The sequence below is a fragment of the Anomaloglossus baeobatrachus genome, chromosome 1 (assembly GCF_048569485.1).
Source record: "Anomaloglossus baeobatrachus isolate aAnoBae1 chromosome 1, aAnoBae1.hap1, whole genome shotgun sequence".
Classification (NCBI taxonomy): domain Eukaryota; kingdom Metazoa; phylum Chordata; class Amphibia; order Anura; family Aromobatidae; genus Anomaloglossus; species Anomaloglossus baeobatrachus.
In genome coordinates, this window is record NC_134353.1 from 443,942,275 (window position 1) to 443,958,834 (window position 16,560).

Here is a 16,560-nt window from a genome sequence, read left to right on the forward strand (position 1 = left end):
CAGTAGCTTCTCAGTGTCCTATAAAGGATGGGCATGTGTCATTACAATTGCATTTGTGAGCTCTTGGTTTCTTACTGAATTACCATTATTTTCCCTTTTAAAAGGACCTATTAATGCTACTATATAAATATGAATATCCTTGATGAAATAATTATTTTTTAATTCTGCACTGAAATATATACAGTATATACATTGATACCGATTGGTTTATGTCTGCACACTAACACAATCCAATCAGTGCTGACAATGTTACATTGTCTAAGGAAACAGCCTTGAATATGGAAATGCTCAGGTGTTAATCTATTCAGATATTTTCAGGAGGAATAATAGAGGAATGACAGACTTTAATGGTAACCTGTCAGGCAATAAAGCCTGCCCAAACTGCCGACTGTTGAGTCAGAGCCTCGTTTTTCTCTAAAAACTTGCATTTCAGAAAAGGTAGATGTGCCGCCCCAGTGTTAGTCAGGCTGCTCGGATCCGGGATTGTGGCTCAAGGGGGTCGTCCGGACTCGGCTTGGCGGACACTTTGATCCAAATAAAGGGGGTATTAACAGGGGATAAGTTCGTGACGCCACCTGTGGGTTGCGGTAATGGGAGTATGGCCGCTGCTGTAAGGAGTACAGGGGCAGATGGAGTTAAGTAGCCAGATATTAGTCCCTCCACAGGTAGGGAAGGCCCCGGGCTCAGGGTGTTGGTGGTTATTTGGGTGAGCAGGGTGCAGGGGACCAGGGTACTCACTGTGGGTAGTCGTGGTGCTGAATGAGGATTATAAAGGAGACACACACACGCTGCAAGTAAACCAAATTCTCTGTGTGCCGCTGCGGGAAGCCCGTCCAAGTACTCAGTCCCACCGGTGTCACATAATAATCCGGAGCCGGCCTCCGTGCACAGTTTCGTGTCCGTGTGGGTCCCTCTAGCTTGAAATTAAAGGTCCCGCTCTACATTTTTTTAAGTGAAGATTTGCTCCCAAGGGCTGGCACTTGGGACTTTAATGGGTTGCTTTCTCTGGAAAACCCTGTCCCCCACGGTGTGCTGATGCACTCAGTCTCTGAGCTCTCTGGGAAGGTCCCTGAAGGTCCCCTTCCTCTGCAGGTTGTCAGGACGTTGAATTGGCTGCTGACCTAGGGTCCTGTACCCCATCGTGCTCGGTACCGGTCAGTTCTTTTGGGCTTTCTGGTGCCGACAGTCCTCCAAGACTATGTCTGTCACACCCTTATCCAATGTCACTGCTACCGGTCCCAGACTCCTCTGGTCCCAGACCACAGTCTGCGACCCAACCATGGTCCTTCTAGCTCCCTGGGAGCTCACACTCCCCAGCTCCTCTCTCCTTGAGGGCTCTCACTAGACTTTTCTTTGTTCCTCCTACCAGTCTGCCTGACCCCTAGGTGGGTGAGCCTGTTTCAGCTAGACCAACCCACTGGTGTGTCTGACAGGTCATGATGTGAGGGATTGATTGGGATTTGTAGTGCTGATGGAGGTGACACCAATTTCTGGGAACTTGAAACCATGGGGGGTAGGTTCTGCACCGTGCGAGAAGGATGCAGTTCCCTGTAGCACCCTGATGTATTCAGGGGCGCTACATAGACATTGAAGACCAACTCGATGACCAGAGCTAGTGACCAGACTAGACTGGCTCTGCCCCTGGCTGGCTCTTTCCAGCACTGCTAGAGGTGATTGACAGATCTACAAAACACTGAAGTCTATCTAAGAAAATCATACGTGGTTGCAATCATGCTGCAAGGCTGCGATTCATTCAGTACATGGTTTGCATAGTATGACAGGTTCCATTTAAATTATCTCATCTTTTTACTAGGACAGACAAGTCAAGAGAGCTAACAATCACCTTTACTGTGTTACAAACATGTAACATCTTTTATGATTCAATAATTTTTCTTAGGTTTTTAAAGTTTATACATAAAACAGTTCTAACAAAAACAATAAAACAGAATGTGCTGTATAGCATTACTTCATGCTATATCAAACAAATAATATAGACATATACAAAAGGAGAAACAGAACAAATAACATTGGCAAAAACTATGACATACAGTCGGATTAAAAATTTACAAAGTATGATTTTCAAATAATATATGTCAGGAGATGGATGTAAACAAATAATTTTCTTATTAAACTCATTGAATAAGTATCATGTATTACGTTTATACAAGAATTAGAACTAGATTAGATTTAATATTTATGTATTGTTGTTAATAAAGTCAGTCCATGGGTCCCATTTTTTATGAAATCTGTTCCAAGAGTTATTAATCAGAGCATGCTTCTCTTCATAGAATTTATGAAGGGATATTTTTTCTATTAGATCGTAAATATTTGGAATTTTATTGGATTTCCAACGCATGTAACATCTTTTATTCAGATCTTCCAAGTGACAGAACTTGGCTCTCTTTCTATGGAATTCTTTTGCCCCATTCCCTAGGATCAGCTGCATAGGAGGTTTGTAAATGACTATTGTTTGGAAGCAAGCATGAGTATCAGGGAGAACCATGTTTATTTATGACATATATTCTCCCAAGGATCCATGGCCACACTCCACACCTTTGGGGCTCAAGTAGTCAAATAACCAGTCTCACTGCTGACCTTTTCCTCCAGTGCAGAGTGCTTCCCCCTACCAGCATCCACTATAGCAGTGGTCCCCAACCTTTCTTATTTTAGGAATAACATTCATTTCTGAGAGAGGGTCATGAGCAACATCAGACCAAAGGCCCCCACAATAGTGACATCCAGAGCCCCCATTATCGATATATTGATAGCTAAAAATTCCTTAAACAAATCGTAAAGAGGAAGCAGTGGCGTAATTAGAGTCTTTTGGGCCCCAGTACAAAATTTAGACCTGAGCCCCCACCAGCATGTTTGTCAAATATAGTTTTTGAACAAGTCCGCTATATCAAAACTAATATACCAATAATACACCACAAAAAGGGATAAATTACATACACAATGACCAGATATTGTCATCACAATGTCTGAATATAACCATCATCTTATTAGTGAACAAAATCCATCAATACCTATAAACCAATAATACTATATACAGGGGACAAACACCGCCACACTTGGGCTAGTGCAAATATTAACACTATATAATAACTGAATAATAGCACAATTTTGATCATTATCACGAACGGCACCAACAGTACCACCAGTGACATAACATACAGGGGCTGTGTAGATCATGTAAGTGTATAAAGTACAGGTAAATCCAGTGGCTAACTAGTCTCCAACTGAAGAAATTATGTTTCTCTTTTATTCATCTGGTGCAGACTGCAGGACTTCTTCCAGCCAGGATGTGTACCTACAGAAAGTAACACACACACACACACACACACACACACACACAGATACACACACATCTATGACTGATTACGTCTATAGCATACAGGAGAAAACCAGGCCGCAGCCAATTATAGAAGGGAACAATAGTTAAGGACCAAAAAGAAAAAAATCCCTTAAAAAATAACCTTTAATATGACATTTAAAAGGTATAATATTAATAATAATTTGCAATTTACCAAAGTGTAACGCTCACCCTAATAGTGTAGGGACAATGAGACAAGTAATTACCAGGGGGGGAATGAAAATATCCCTATTTTACCCTTCCAGTCACCCTACCTACCAATGGAGGGTATGACGCCTTAGGGTTGTGGTGCCCCCATTCACCGACGGGAAAACTTAGAGTAACCCTAGATAGCCCTACACTACACTAATATGTGCACAAAAGTGAATCAAAATAACCTATTAATAGAGGTTGTCAACATAATAGTATGACTTATCTGGCCAAAATGATGTGTCAGATCCTCATGATCAGACGTCGTCCCGACGCGTTTCTTACTGTTAGCTTCACAGGGTTTATCAGGGGACAATTATAGATAGAATCCAGAACTAAAATTACATCCCGGTGGCAGCCAGAGTCCAGGTGCTGTGAGGAGAATCCCTGAGGACCAACAGGATATGACACCCTTTTAAAGTGAGTGGGGATTGAAAATGATGCCTGGGCAGCAGAACCGCCCCATACATTTTTGTGAATGGCTAATTATAATATCATCATTAATCTTATAGAAGCCAGTCAGAGAAGCACAAATCCCTTAGATACCGGGGGAGATGTGCTATTAATTGTATAAACAGCCGATTATGAATAAAGTTAAATGGTAGAGCGCGTTCGACCGTTCAAGTCTCGTAACCAGCGCATAATAAGTTATATGTCGGAGCGCAAATGCGTTCCACCGCCAAAGTATCGTCACCGGCGTGCGACAGATATCCGGCGCATAAAAAGACGTGGATCACATATCTCGATGTCTGTAAAAACTGTAGTCAATAAAGTTACATTGTGGAACGCTAATGCGCTCCACCAATACCGCCTTATACTAAAGTGTAACCCAGCAACCCGATATTAACAAAAGCATTAAATTATGGTTTTACGGCACTCCTGGAGGTTATGATTGGTGCTCAGATAAGATCCAGCCCTGCCTTCATATAGAAAAATAATCTGGCACACACTCAAATGAAGTGAAAGCAAAATATCCCTTTAATTGGGTAATTCAAGTAGCAGTGTTTAGTTTCTGACGTTTCAGTCAATCAATGACCTTCCTCATATAAACACTGTCAGAAATGTTAGGTGGATAAATTACGATCTGTTGTGACCTGTATATTTAGGAGCTGGTATATATATATATATAGATATTTCATTTTTCTATCATTGCTAGCAGTATGTGTTAGGCCAGTATTAAGTATTTGATGTTTCGGTATCTGAGTAGTGGCGTGTATGTCTGTTCTTCCTGGTTTTCCATCGGCGGTTTTCATTCATTAAAAAGGTCTGGGAGATTAAGGGGTGGAGCGCATTTGCGTCCCATTTCAGCCGCCTCCGCCTTAGTCATGTGACCTGAATGGTCACATGCTTTTGTTACTATCAGGTTGCCGGGTTACGCTTTAGTATAACCTGGTATTGGTGGAGCGATTAGCGTTCCACCATGTAACTTTATTGATTACCGGTTTTACAGACATTGAGATATGTGATCCACTTCTTTTTATGCGCCGGATAACTCCTCACAGCACATGGACTCTGGCTGCCACCGGGATGTAATTTTAGTCCTGGATTCTATCTACAATTGTCCCCTGATGAACCCTGTGAAGCTAACAGGGAGAAACGCATCAGGACGACGTCTGATCATGAGGATCTGATACATCATTTTGGCAAGATAAGTCATACTATTATGTTGACAACCTCTAATAATAGGTTATTTTAATTCACTTTTGTACACATATTAGTGTAATGTAGGACTATCCAGGGTTACTCTAGGGTTTCCCGTCGGTGAATGGGGGCGCCACAACCCTAGGGCATCATACCCTCCATTGCTAGGTAGGGTGACTGGAGGGGTAGAATAGGGATATTTTCATTCCCCCCCTCCTCCCCCTGGTAATTACTTGTCTCATTGTCCCTACACTATTAGAGTGAGCGTTACACTTTGGTAAATTGTAAATTATTATTAATATTATACCTTTTAAATGTCATATTAAAAGTTATTTTTTTAAGGGAATTTTTTCTTTTTGGTCCTTAATTATGTCTATAGCACCCTCGAAGCTCTTTACCCACTACTATGCTGTCCCAACTGAAGAAAAAAAAATAGTACCGACCTCATGCCCTGCATAGCATAATGATATGCTCTCTTTTGTTCCTCAAACAGTAACAGTATAGGCAAATGTTAAATATATTACACTAGTAATGTCTCCTTTTATAACTCCCTCCTATCACATATGTCCCCCTTCATGGCTTCCATACAATATTAATGCATATTTCACCTTCTGAGGTCACCATTCAGTATTAAAATTCTGCTTTATGTCCCTATAAAGTACCAATGTCTGGTATTGTGTTCAAAACACATGTTCTTTTATGTATCAATACAGTTGGAATATCCTATATTGTGGCTTCATAATTTAATAATTTATAAGGACTATTATTAGTGGCCCTATTGTTGAGTAATATTGCCCCCTATTCTGGCCACACATAATAAAGTTTGTAAAGGTGAACAAAGGAATGATCCAGCTTCACGTTTCCATAAAAACACAGCTTTAATGAAAAAATTTTTTAAAATACAAAGAATATTTTTCTTGTAATAAAGATAAGCCACAAAAGTATACTATCTCTGAGTCAGGAAAAATCCGAAGGTTCTTTAAATCACACCCCAGATGCGTTTCAAGCACATGGCTCGTAGACCTTCGACAACTTTAACACCGCCAGGAGTGCGGACATCTTGGGGTGAGCTGGATATTTGTTTTTTTGCACTTATAGTAAAGTTGTACCCCAATTGGCCCCATACAGTTACACATGTGGTCAAAATTGTTGGTCCCCCTGCTTTAACGAATGAAAAATCCACAATGGTCACAGAAATAACTTGAATCTGACAAATGTACTGCCAATGTATGTTCCTCATTTTGGCCCCCATAGAATAATTATGTCCGTCTTCATGTAATAACATTCCATGTCCTGAGCCCTTTCCTTTAATAATGCCCCTGCCCTGGCCCTCATCCTGTAATAATGTTCCCCATTCTGGCCCTTTCATTAGTAATGTCCCCCATCCCACCATTTTTCTTCAACATAATGATTGTTCTCACCTGTCTCTGCTCCCACGACACGACTCCATAGTCGGCACATGGGAGAGGGACAGCACATGGCAGTGATGTCATGCGCCGCACGAGATGGGCTTCTGATTGGCTGGTAGCTTGTATAAATATTGCTGTGCGTGGACCCAGTGGACATATAGTCAGCTGAATAAGGCACTGATATAGGGAGGCCCAGGTCATAGTCGCTCTCCCTGCTGCTGCATTCGTTATGCCACTGCAAAGCAGTATACTTACATCCAGGTGTTCCCACCTTATCCTTATTCAGTATTATCGCATCAAGGATTACCACCACACTACTGGTATTACGTCCAACTTAAATCATCTCCTCTATCTTGCAGCAGTGAAGGAAGTTGCCAATCCCGGGCCGCACTCCTTCCCCCCTGACTCCGGCTCACCTTTGTCTGATTCTGGGCCCCAGCGGCTCTCTAGCCGGACAACTCTCTAAACCCACTATGCTCAGCTGTAGGCTCCAGACCTCTTGAGGTTACCTCAGGATTCCCTGATTGGCCCTAGCTGTTATGATCTGGTAACCGTGGACAATCACAAAAATCCCATCAGCAGGAAAACACAAAAAAAACCAAGAGTAGTTGGAATCTGAGCTGACCGCAATCCCCTGTCAGACCACACTAGAAGTAGCCGTGGAGCGTTCCTAAACACACCTAGACGCCTCGTCACACCTGGAGAAACTTACTTCACCTCACAGATTTGAAATGGGGAAACCTATCTTGCCTCAGAGCAGTCTCCAAAGGAATTGCAATAAGAGAGAGTAGGACCTAGCATCACCTATTTAAACAGGTGCTCTGGGAAAAAAAATTTTGTAGAGAAGAAAATATAAACCCCGGCACACCGTGGGTTTCCCACGAGAAAAACGGATACAAGTTCAATAATCTTGATCTATTTTTTCTTTTTATTGTGAAAAACTTTTTTGTATAGTAGAAAGTCCACCTCAAGACAACGTTTCGGCATCAAGCCTTCATCTGGTCGGACAATCTGACTTTAATACATTTTACATGTGGAAAAATATACAGAAAGGAAAAAATTGTGAGAATCACAAAGGACATACAGAGTATGAGAAACATCAATATTACATACGACCTGATTTAAACATATGTGAACACAAGATGTAGAGACCAATGTCACATTAAATAAAGTAACTCTGAATACAGTAACTCTGAATATCTGTTGAGGAGGGATTAGGAAGACGTCTGTGAAGGGTATTGTGCTATATGGAGTCTAAGATTAGGGGGATAAGATGCCCACCCATCTACATCCGCACCCAGTGAGGCAAGGGTGTTAAAGAATTGATAGAGGGGTTTACCTAAGAGGGAAGAGAAGAACGGGAGAGAGGGAACACCGTAAAGGGTTATGTCTTGGTGTAATCTTTGAATTGACATGGGGGAGGGAGGAAAGGGAAAAAAGGGAAAAAAAAAGGAACAAGAACGGTGGAAGGGGAAAGTCATGCCTACCTGCAAAAAAAAACAGGGTCTAGTACACGTAACCTGCTGTGTAGGTAGTATATTATATAGGGTAATCCTATAGATGAGATAAATTAGATCAGTGAAGCCAATAAAACAGCAACATATGTAGGGGCTGGTAATTCTATTTGGACACATAGACATACTTGCGGGTAAAGTTGTGGCCTGAAGACCTAGTCACAGGTATGAGTACCCAATGGTCAGATATGCCAGAATTTGAACGTATTAGGTTCTAAAAGAGAACATACATATTGAGAGAATATGGTAACAGATTACTATATATCATTTAGATAGAAATGAGGTGCAAGGGAACATGTATAACATAAAGAGGCCTCACCAGGCAAAGTGGTTTTTTTGATTTGAACACAGGTGGTGTCATACAATAGTGTTTCGGGTAATGTCCCTCTAAGGGAAATGGAACAATATGATTAGGGTGATCATACATACGAAACGGTATACGTCCGTAAAACCAGTGGTATATGGAAACACTGGCAATAGTGAACAAACATAATGACATACCTGTGAATCAATTGATAGCTATGAGCGTAGTAGCGGGTATAGGGACCCAATGGTAAAGTATGTCAGACATCAACGTTATAATTTCTGAAAAAGGGGGGGATGTATAAGGGTTAAACAGGATATATATGTCTGGAAAGAAGTCCCCTCTATCAATTCTTTAACACCCTTGCCTCACTGGGTGCGGATGTAGATGGGTGGGCATCTTATCCCCCTAATCTTAGACTCCATATAGCACAATACCCTTCACAGACGTCTTCCTAATCCCTCCTCAACAGATATTCAGAGTTACTGTATTCAGAGTTACTTTATTTAATGTGACATTGGTCTCTACATCTTGTGTTCACATATGTTTAAATCAGGTCGTATGTAATATTGATGTTTCTCATACTCTGTATGTCCTTTGTGATTCTCACAATTTTTTCCTTTCTGTATATTTTTCCACATGTAAAATGTATTAAAGTCAGATTGTCCGACCAGATGAAGGCTTTATGCCGAAACGTTGTCTTGAGGTGGACTTTCTACTATACAAAAAATTTTTTCACAATAAAAAGAAAAAATAGATCAAGATTATTGAACTTGTATCCGTTTTTCTCGTGGGAAACCCACGGTGTGCCGGGGTTTATATTTTCTTCTCTCCAAAGGAATTGCAAGCCCCCAACAGTGATGTAAGAAAACAATACACAGATAAGAAATATAGATTAGCAAAGGAGAGGCCCGACTTCCTAAATACAACAGGAAAGAAAACTGATTGCGGTCAGTGCAAAACCCTGCGGAAAAATACCAATCTCCTGATATACAAAAAACCCTGAAAAGACACGGTCTCTTCCCCACTATATCAGGTACTCTAGTAAATAATGGGAAAAACAAAATGCCAAAAAAACACGAAATACAAAAAGTGCAAATAATCAAATAGAACAGGGATAATCTCCCTTTTCTTGCATTGGGCTTGCAGAGGGGGAACTCCCATGCTCATCAAAACAGAAAGAAAATTCCTCTCCTGCAAGAAAACAGAGCTTAAGCAAAAATGAAAAGAAACACAAACACCCTTAGGTGTGGATCAGGCAATAAAGCAAAGAACTTGCAACTTATCTGGAATGGTACAGGCACAGATAAATGGAAGGACAAACTCCAAACCAATTCAGAGACTGAGGAAAAACATTAACACCAGTCCCAGCCAGCAGAAACTGCTCTTCTACAGTATATAGCCCAGGCTGATCTGCAATTGGACTTCCCAAACTCCCAATTAACTCCCACAACTTTTGAGTCACAGTCAGCTTCACCCCCAGCCCTAACCTTCAGAGAGAGCTCCAAACCATCACCCCCTCGGATGACATTCACAACACCTACTACTGAGGCCATGTCTTCTCACACTTGAACCCTATTCTAAACTGGCTTCTCTCGAGACCTCCCAATCATCCTCTTTTCCGCATCTGCAGTTTCATTGTGAGATAGTTAAAACTACCAGATATGACAACTTCATATTATCTAAAAATTTCTTTAAAAATATAAATAGCACTTCATTAGATAACATGGCTTCCAGAGTGATGTATTGACACAAACAGCAAATGTGGATATCCTTGCCAATCATCCTTTTTATCACATCTGTAACTTCCCTTTTAATCCAATCTCTTCCATTCTGCCACTATCTCTGCTGAACCGCTAGGTGGTGTCTTTGGTAACAGTCCCACTCTAATGTATCTGGAACCTGCACCAAGCTAGCAGAACTGAGGACTCAGCCTCAGGAATGGCACAGTCAGGCTGAGCATGCTCACTAGGCGAAACACTGGACTTTAGCTCTGACTCGGGTAAATCGGCATGCATATGCGCACTAGCCGCATCTTCACACTTAGACGTGGAGGAGGAAGCAGCCAGCTGGACGACCCGAGGCACGCCCAAAAATGGCGGCCGGCGCCTGGGTGTAACTGGAATCACAGCAGGCTGCCTGCGGCTGTGGCGGCGCCGATTTGTAACACACATTTAGAAATAAGCATAGCACATTGCCCTTTACATAACCATACATTTTATATTGCAGGACTCAACCACCTCCTACACACCTCCCCACTTAAATATGGTCATCCTCGACCATATATTTTAATACACACATAAAATAACCTAAGGTGTTTGGAGCCGTGTGCAGACTGACCCAGTAGACAGAATTGGCTGAAAATTGGTATGCATGCTATTCAAGGCATGGAGAAATGAAAGTCATCTTAAAAATAAATTATGCTAAAACTCCCCACCATGTGAAAAAGTGGCGCTGTACAGTGTACAGCAGGGGAGGGGAACCTTTTTTCTGCCGGGGGCCATTCGGAAATTTCTACTAGCAAAATTATCAATGTTTAAATGATTCTGCTATATTTGGTGAAACAATTAATTAACTCACCCCTACTGTGGCGGCCGGAGCGGCTTCTCTTTGGTGCGGCTGTGATTTGTGGTGATACTAATCATGTTTCTTCTCACAGCTGCTTTTTCAGGTTTGTCTCCGTCTGGAGCGCAGTCAACTCTTTGTGATAATAAGATTGGTAAATCATATACATCACATAACAGACGCTGTATCTACATCACAGGAGACACTGGAAGCACATATATCACATAGGAGACACTGGGACTGCTGTATATACATCACAAGAGACACTGGGGGCATATATATCACATAGTAGACGCTGGGACTGCTGTATATACATCACATAGGAGATGCTGGGACTACTGTATATACATCACAGGTGACACTGGGGGCACATACATCACACATGTAAATGCCTCCAGCCCCTCCTGTGATGTATATGCCCCCAGCATCTCCAATCTGATGTATATGCCCCCAACATCACCAATGTAATGTGTAAGTCACAGGAGACGTTGAGAGCATACACATCACAAGAGGGGCTGGGGCACAGACACCACAAGAGGGGCTGGGGCACAGATACCACAAGGGGGGCTGGGGCAAAGACACCACAAGGAGGGCTGGGGAACAGACACCACAAGCGGAGCTGGGGCACAGACACCACAAGCGGGGCTGGGGCACAGACACCACAAGCGGGACTGGGGCACAGACACCACAAAAGGGGCTGGGGCACATACACATTGAAAGAGGTACTGGGGCACATACACATTGCAAGAGGGGCAAGGGCACATATGTCGCGAGCGGAGGAGGGGACGCTGCGCTCTCCCACTGCTCGGGTCCGGCCGCTGGTGCATCTGCTGCGGCTGCCGCTGCTGCTCGGTGGTGGCTCGAGTGGTGGGCCGGATCCCGGGGACTCGAGCGGCGTTCCTCGCCCGTGAGTGAAAAGGGGATTTTGATTGTGGGGGTTTTGATTATTGTCCGTGACGCCATCCACGGTTGTGGTGATATTGGTGACACCACCGCTGCTCTGGACGGGGATCCCGGGAGCGGTGACAGGACCGTTGCCTTCTGTCGGGACTTGGCTGTTGGGAAACCCAGGAGGTTCCCTTCACTAACGAATTCGGCAAATTCACGGCGACTCCTAGCCTTGCCGGGGTCCGTAAGCCCCTGCCAGATGGTGCTGGCTTCTCTTTGCGTACCGGTCCAGTCCCGCCGGGCCACCGCCCGTCCACGGTCCTTACGGTAGACTCCAATCGGCCACTCCTGCAGACGGTCACCACCGTCTGCCAACCTTGCTGATCTGTCCGGGCCACACACCCGGACCAACTTCAGGCTGCTTTCTTACTACTTTCCTCCTACTTCCAACTCCACAACTAATCTGCCTGGTTTTCCCGCCTCCAGGACTGTGAACTCCTCGGTGGGTGGGACCAACCGCCTGGCCCACCCCCTGGTGTGAACATCAGCCCCTGGAGGAAGGCAACAAGGGTTTTGTGTCTGACTTCGGTGTACCTGCTGGGAGTGTGGGGTGTGTTGGTGCTGTTCTCTGTGGCCCCTGGCTTGTCCAGGGCGTCACATTCCCCCTTAGTTAAATGCAGACCGTCCGCGGGCTGCCCGTCCATCACCGGTTTTATTTTCACCAACTGGAAAATATAGAAAAACGGTAACACACATACAAGTATAATAACATCTTCCCACATCGGGAGGTACTCTTACTTAAACGTTGCAACGGTTACGGCTTCCGCTCTCTCCCACCCAAGCAACCTGGCCCTGATGCTGCCCCTAAGTAAACAGGCAACACCCCTTGACCCCAGTCCAGCACAAGTTGCCCGAGCGGGTTCTGTCCTTTCCAGGGGACCCACGTCCATGGGGAACCCCTGAAACCCCCAGAGGATCGCCACCGGTTCCGGTGGTGGCTGGGCCCCAGCCTGCTCCACTGCGGGCCCTTCCTCCAATCTGCCTCTCTGGAGGCGGTCACGGTAGAAGCCACAACAACATTATTTACATGCCACTAGTTTGTGGTTGCCCTGCTAGTTCTCGGGCCTGTTCATAAGGAGTTCCTTATGCAAAAATGGTGAAGGGGGTCCCAACGGGGGACCAGTTGCCGGCAACGACCGATTTCAAATCAAGTAGCAAATCAGATGAACTTCACGGTAGATTATTCTTATCATTTTCTTTTTCAACCATTTTCAAACTTTCAACTGCATTTTTAACACACAATGTTCCCCCCCTCTAAATAGTAGTTTCCCTGTACCTAAGTGGGGGTCTACCTAGGTTGGGACGAGTGGACCTCCGGGGTCCGGTGTCAGTGGTGACAGGCAGCGGGGGAGAGGGAACAATCAGTTCCTCATCCCTGTTATCGTGTGGGGCAGGCGGAGGCATAGGGGAGCTGGGCACAGGTTCATCCCTGGGCACTGGCATTGGCTCACGGTTGACCGCTTCCATCACTTCTTCATCCACGGGTTGTGGGAACAGTATCACTGGAAGAATCACCGCGCTGTTCTGTGTAGGCCAGTCCGCTGGGAAGTCACCCATCACGGTGTGGATTACCTCTTTTGCCTTCTCCGCTGGTGGAGGAACCGGAACTTCAGCCGCTGCCCTCAATGCTGGTGGGCACCTCTTTAGATGGTCCCGGGAAACCGTGGCCAAAGTGCCCCCTTGGTCACGACTGATCTGGTAGGCCTTCCCATCTTCCCATCCTGTGGGCTGTATGACATATGGGGTTTGTTCCCATTGATCATCCAGCTTGTGGGTCCTCCTCTTCCGCTTCAGCACTACATCTCCAGGCTGGAAAGGGCCAGCAGACGCCATCTGGTTGAAGCGCTGCTCCTGCTGTTCCCGACTACGACTCAAGTTCTTCTCAACATATTCCTGAATCTGTCGGTATTGCACCCTCCGCCGAGTTTCCCATTCAGCTGTCGAAGGGAGTGCTTCTGGGGCTTCCAATCCCATGTCCAGATCCACCGGTAGCCGGACGGGGCGAGCCCTCATCAGGTATGCTGGGGTGCATTTCGTTGAGATGGAGGGGATATTGTTGTACATATCGACCAAGTGAGGTAGCTTCTCCGGCCACAGGTTCCGCTCTTCTAGCGGCAACGTCTTGAGGAGGCCCAGGACCAGGTGGTTCATCTTTTCACACATGCCATTGGTTTGGGCATGGTAAGGCGTGGTCCGGATCTTCTTGCAGCCGTACAACTGACAAAATTCATGGAACACCTCCGCCTCAAAGGCTGGGCCTTGGTCAGTAAGCACCTTCTCAGGGTACCCATGTGGTCGGCAGAAATAAGCCTGGAACGCTCTAGCGGCGGTGCGGCCAGTTAGGTCTTTGACTGGGACAACCACCATGAACCTTGAATAGTGGTCTACAATGGTCAGAGCGTAGGTGTACCCACTTCAGCTGGGGGTGAGCTTCACATGGTCCAGGGCGACCTGCTCCAGCGGTTGATGTGTAACGATCGGGTGTAGGGGCGCCTTCTGGCTGGCCTCATCCTTCCTTCTCAGCATGCAAGGGCCACACTCTCGGCACCAGGCCTCTACAGATTCCCACATTCCACTCCAATAGAACCGCTCTCTCAACAGCATCTCCAGTTTCTTCCATCCGAAGTGTCCAGCACCATCATGGTACGCTTGTAGGACGGTGGGTACGTTAGCTTGGGGAATCACCAACTGGCGGATTTTCTCATGAGACTTCGGGTTGATCAGCTGACGGTACAACTTTCCCTGGTGTAGGTACAGCCGGGTCCGTTCTCGCCACAGGCGTTGGGCTTCGGCCGGGGCGGCAGGGTCTATCCCAGCAGCGCCTTGCTCCACCAGGATCTTGACTAGGCGGACAGCGGGCGCCTGGTTTTGAGCTTCCTGCCACTCCTGACTGGGCAGCGGGTCCAGGTTCACCCGTTGTTGGTGGACATCCACCTTCTCAGTTGGTGGCTGGTGAAATGCAGGCAACTCGATCTCGTCGAGGTCGTCATCCTCGCACCCTTCTTCCGACAAGTGGGGGATCCGAGAGAGTGCATCAGCATTAACGTTGGCACGACTGGCCCTGTATTTGATGGTGAAATCGTAGTTGGCTAGCCTGGCCACCCACCGCTGTTCCAACGCGCCCAACTTGGCCGTGTCCAGGTGGGTCAGCGGATTGTTATCCGTGAAAGCTGTGAACTTTGCTGCGGCCAGGTAATGGCGGAACCGCTCGGTGATAGCCCACACCAGCGCCAGGAGCTCAAGCTTGAAAGAGCTGTAGTTCTCAGGATTCCTTTCAGTCGGTCGGAGCTTTCGGCTAGCATAAGCAATCACTTTTTCCTTCCCGTCTTGGACCTGGGATAAGACTGCCCCCAAGCCCACATTGCTGGCATCGGTGTAGAGGATGAACGGGTGGCTGTAATCAGGATACGCTAGGATCTCCTCTCCGGTCAAGGCCGCTTTCAGCTGGCGGAAGGATTCCTCATGCCTCTCTTCCCACACCAGTGGGGCTCTGAGGGGTCTACCACCTTTGGTCTGTCCCACGAGGAGGTCTTGCATGGGGGCAGCCATCTTCGTGTACCCCTTGATGAAGCGACGGTAGTACCCCACTAGACCCAGAAACTGCCTTACTTCCCTCACTGTGGTTGGTCTCGGCCAGTCTTGGATGGCAGTGATCTTCTCGGGGTCGGGGGCGACTCCTTCCCACATGCCCCAGGTACTGCACTCTGGGTTTCAGCAGATGACACTTGGAGGGCTTCAACTTCATCCCGTATTTGGCAAGGGACGCGAACACCTCGGCCAGGTGCTCCAGGTGGGCTTCATATGTCTGGGAGTACACAATCACATCATCCAGGTATAACAGGACGGTCTCGAAATTTAGATGCCCCAGACAGCATTCCATCAGCCGTTGGAAGGTTCCAGGGGCGTTGCACAGCCCGAACGGCATACTATTGAATTCACAGAGCCCCATTGGGGTGGTGAAGGCAGTTTTCTCCCGGTCTTCGGGTGCCACGGCCACTTGCCAGTACCCGCTGGTGAGGTCAAGGGTAGAGAAGTAGTTCGCGGTTCTCAGTGCGGCCAAGGACTCTTCAATATGGGGCAGTGGGTAAGCATCTTTATGCATTACCTGGTTAATCTTCCGGTAATCCACACACATCCGCATGGTGCCGTCCTTCTTCTTAACCAGTACCAACGGGGTGGCCCAGGGACTACAGCTGTCCCTGATAACCCCTGCCTCCCTCATGTTCCTCAACATGTCCTTGGCACATTGGTAGTGTGCAGGGGGAATAGGCCTGTACCTCTCTTTGATAGGGGGGTGTTCACCGGTGGGGATATGGTGTTGGACCCCTTTAATCTGCCCAAAGTCTAAGGGATGTTTGCTAAAAACTTGCTAATACTCCCGTACCACCCAGTATACCCCTTCTTTGTGATGTGTAGGGGTATCGTCAGTGCCTACATGTAACTGTCGGTGCCACTCATCTAACTCCCCTTGGGGCGGGTGAGTGCTGGCAGTAGGTGGTGAGGTTGGGGGAACTGCCTCGCGGATGGTGTGGGGATCCAGAGTGAGCAACTTGGCAAGTGTAGCATACTGTGGAAGCCTGACTTCCTCCTCCCCACAGTTCAGCACCCTCACAGGCA

General features: G+C 46.3%; 1 protein-coding gene across 3 annotated transcripts in view; it reads left to right on the forward strand.

Annotated features, from left to right (window-relative positions):
* The window catches only part of PLPPR3 (phospholipid phosphatase related 3), a 270,388-nt gene that overhangs the window by 1,164 nt on the left and 252,664 nt on the right, over positions 1-16,560 (forward strand). The window lies entirely within an intron of this gene.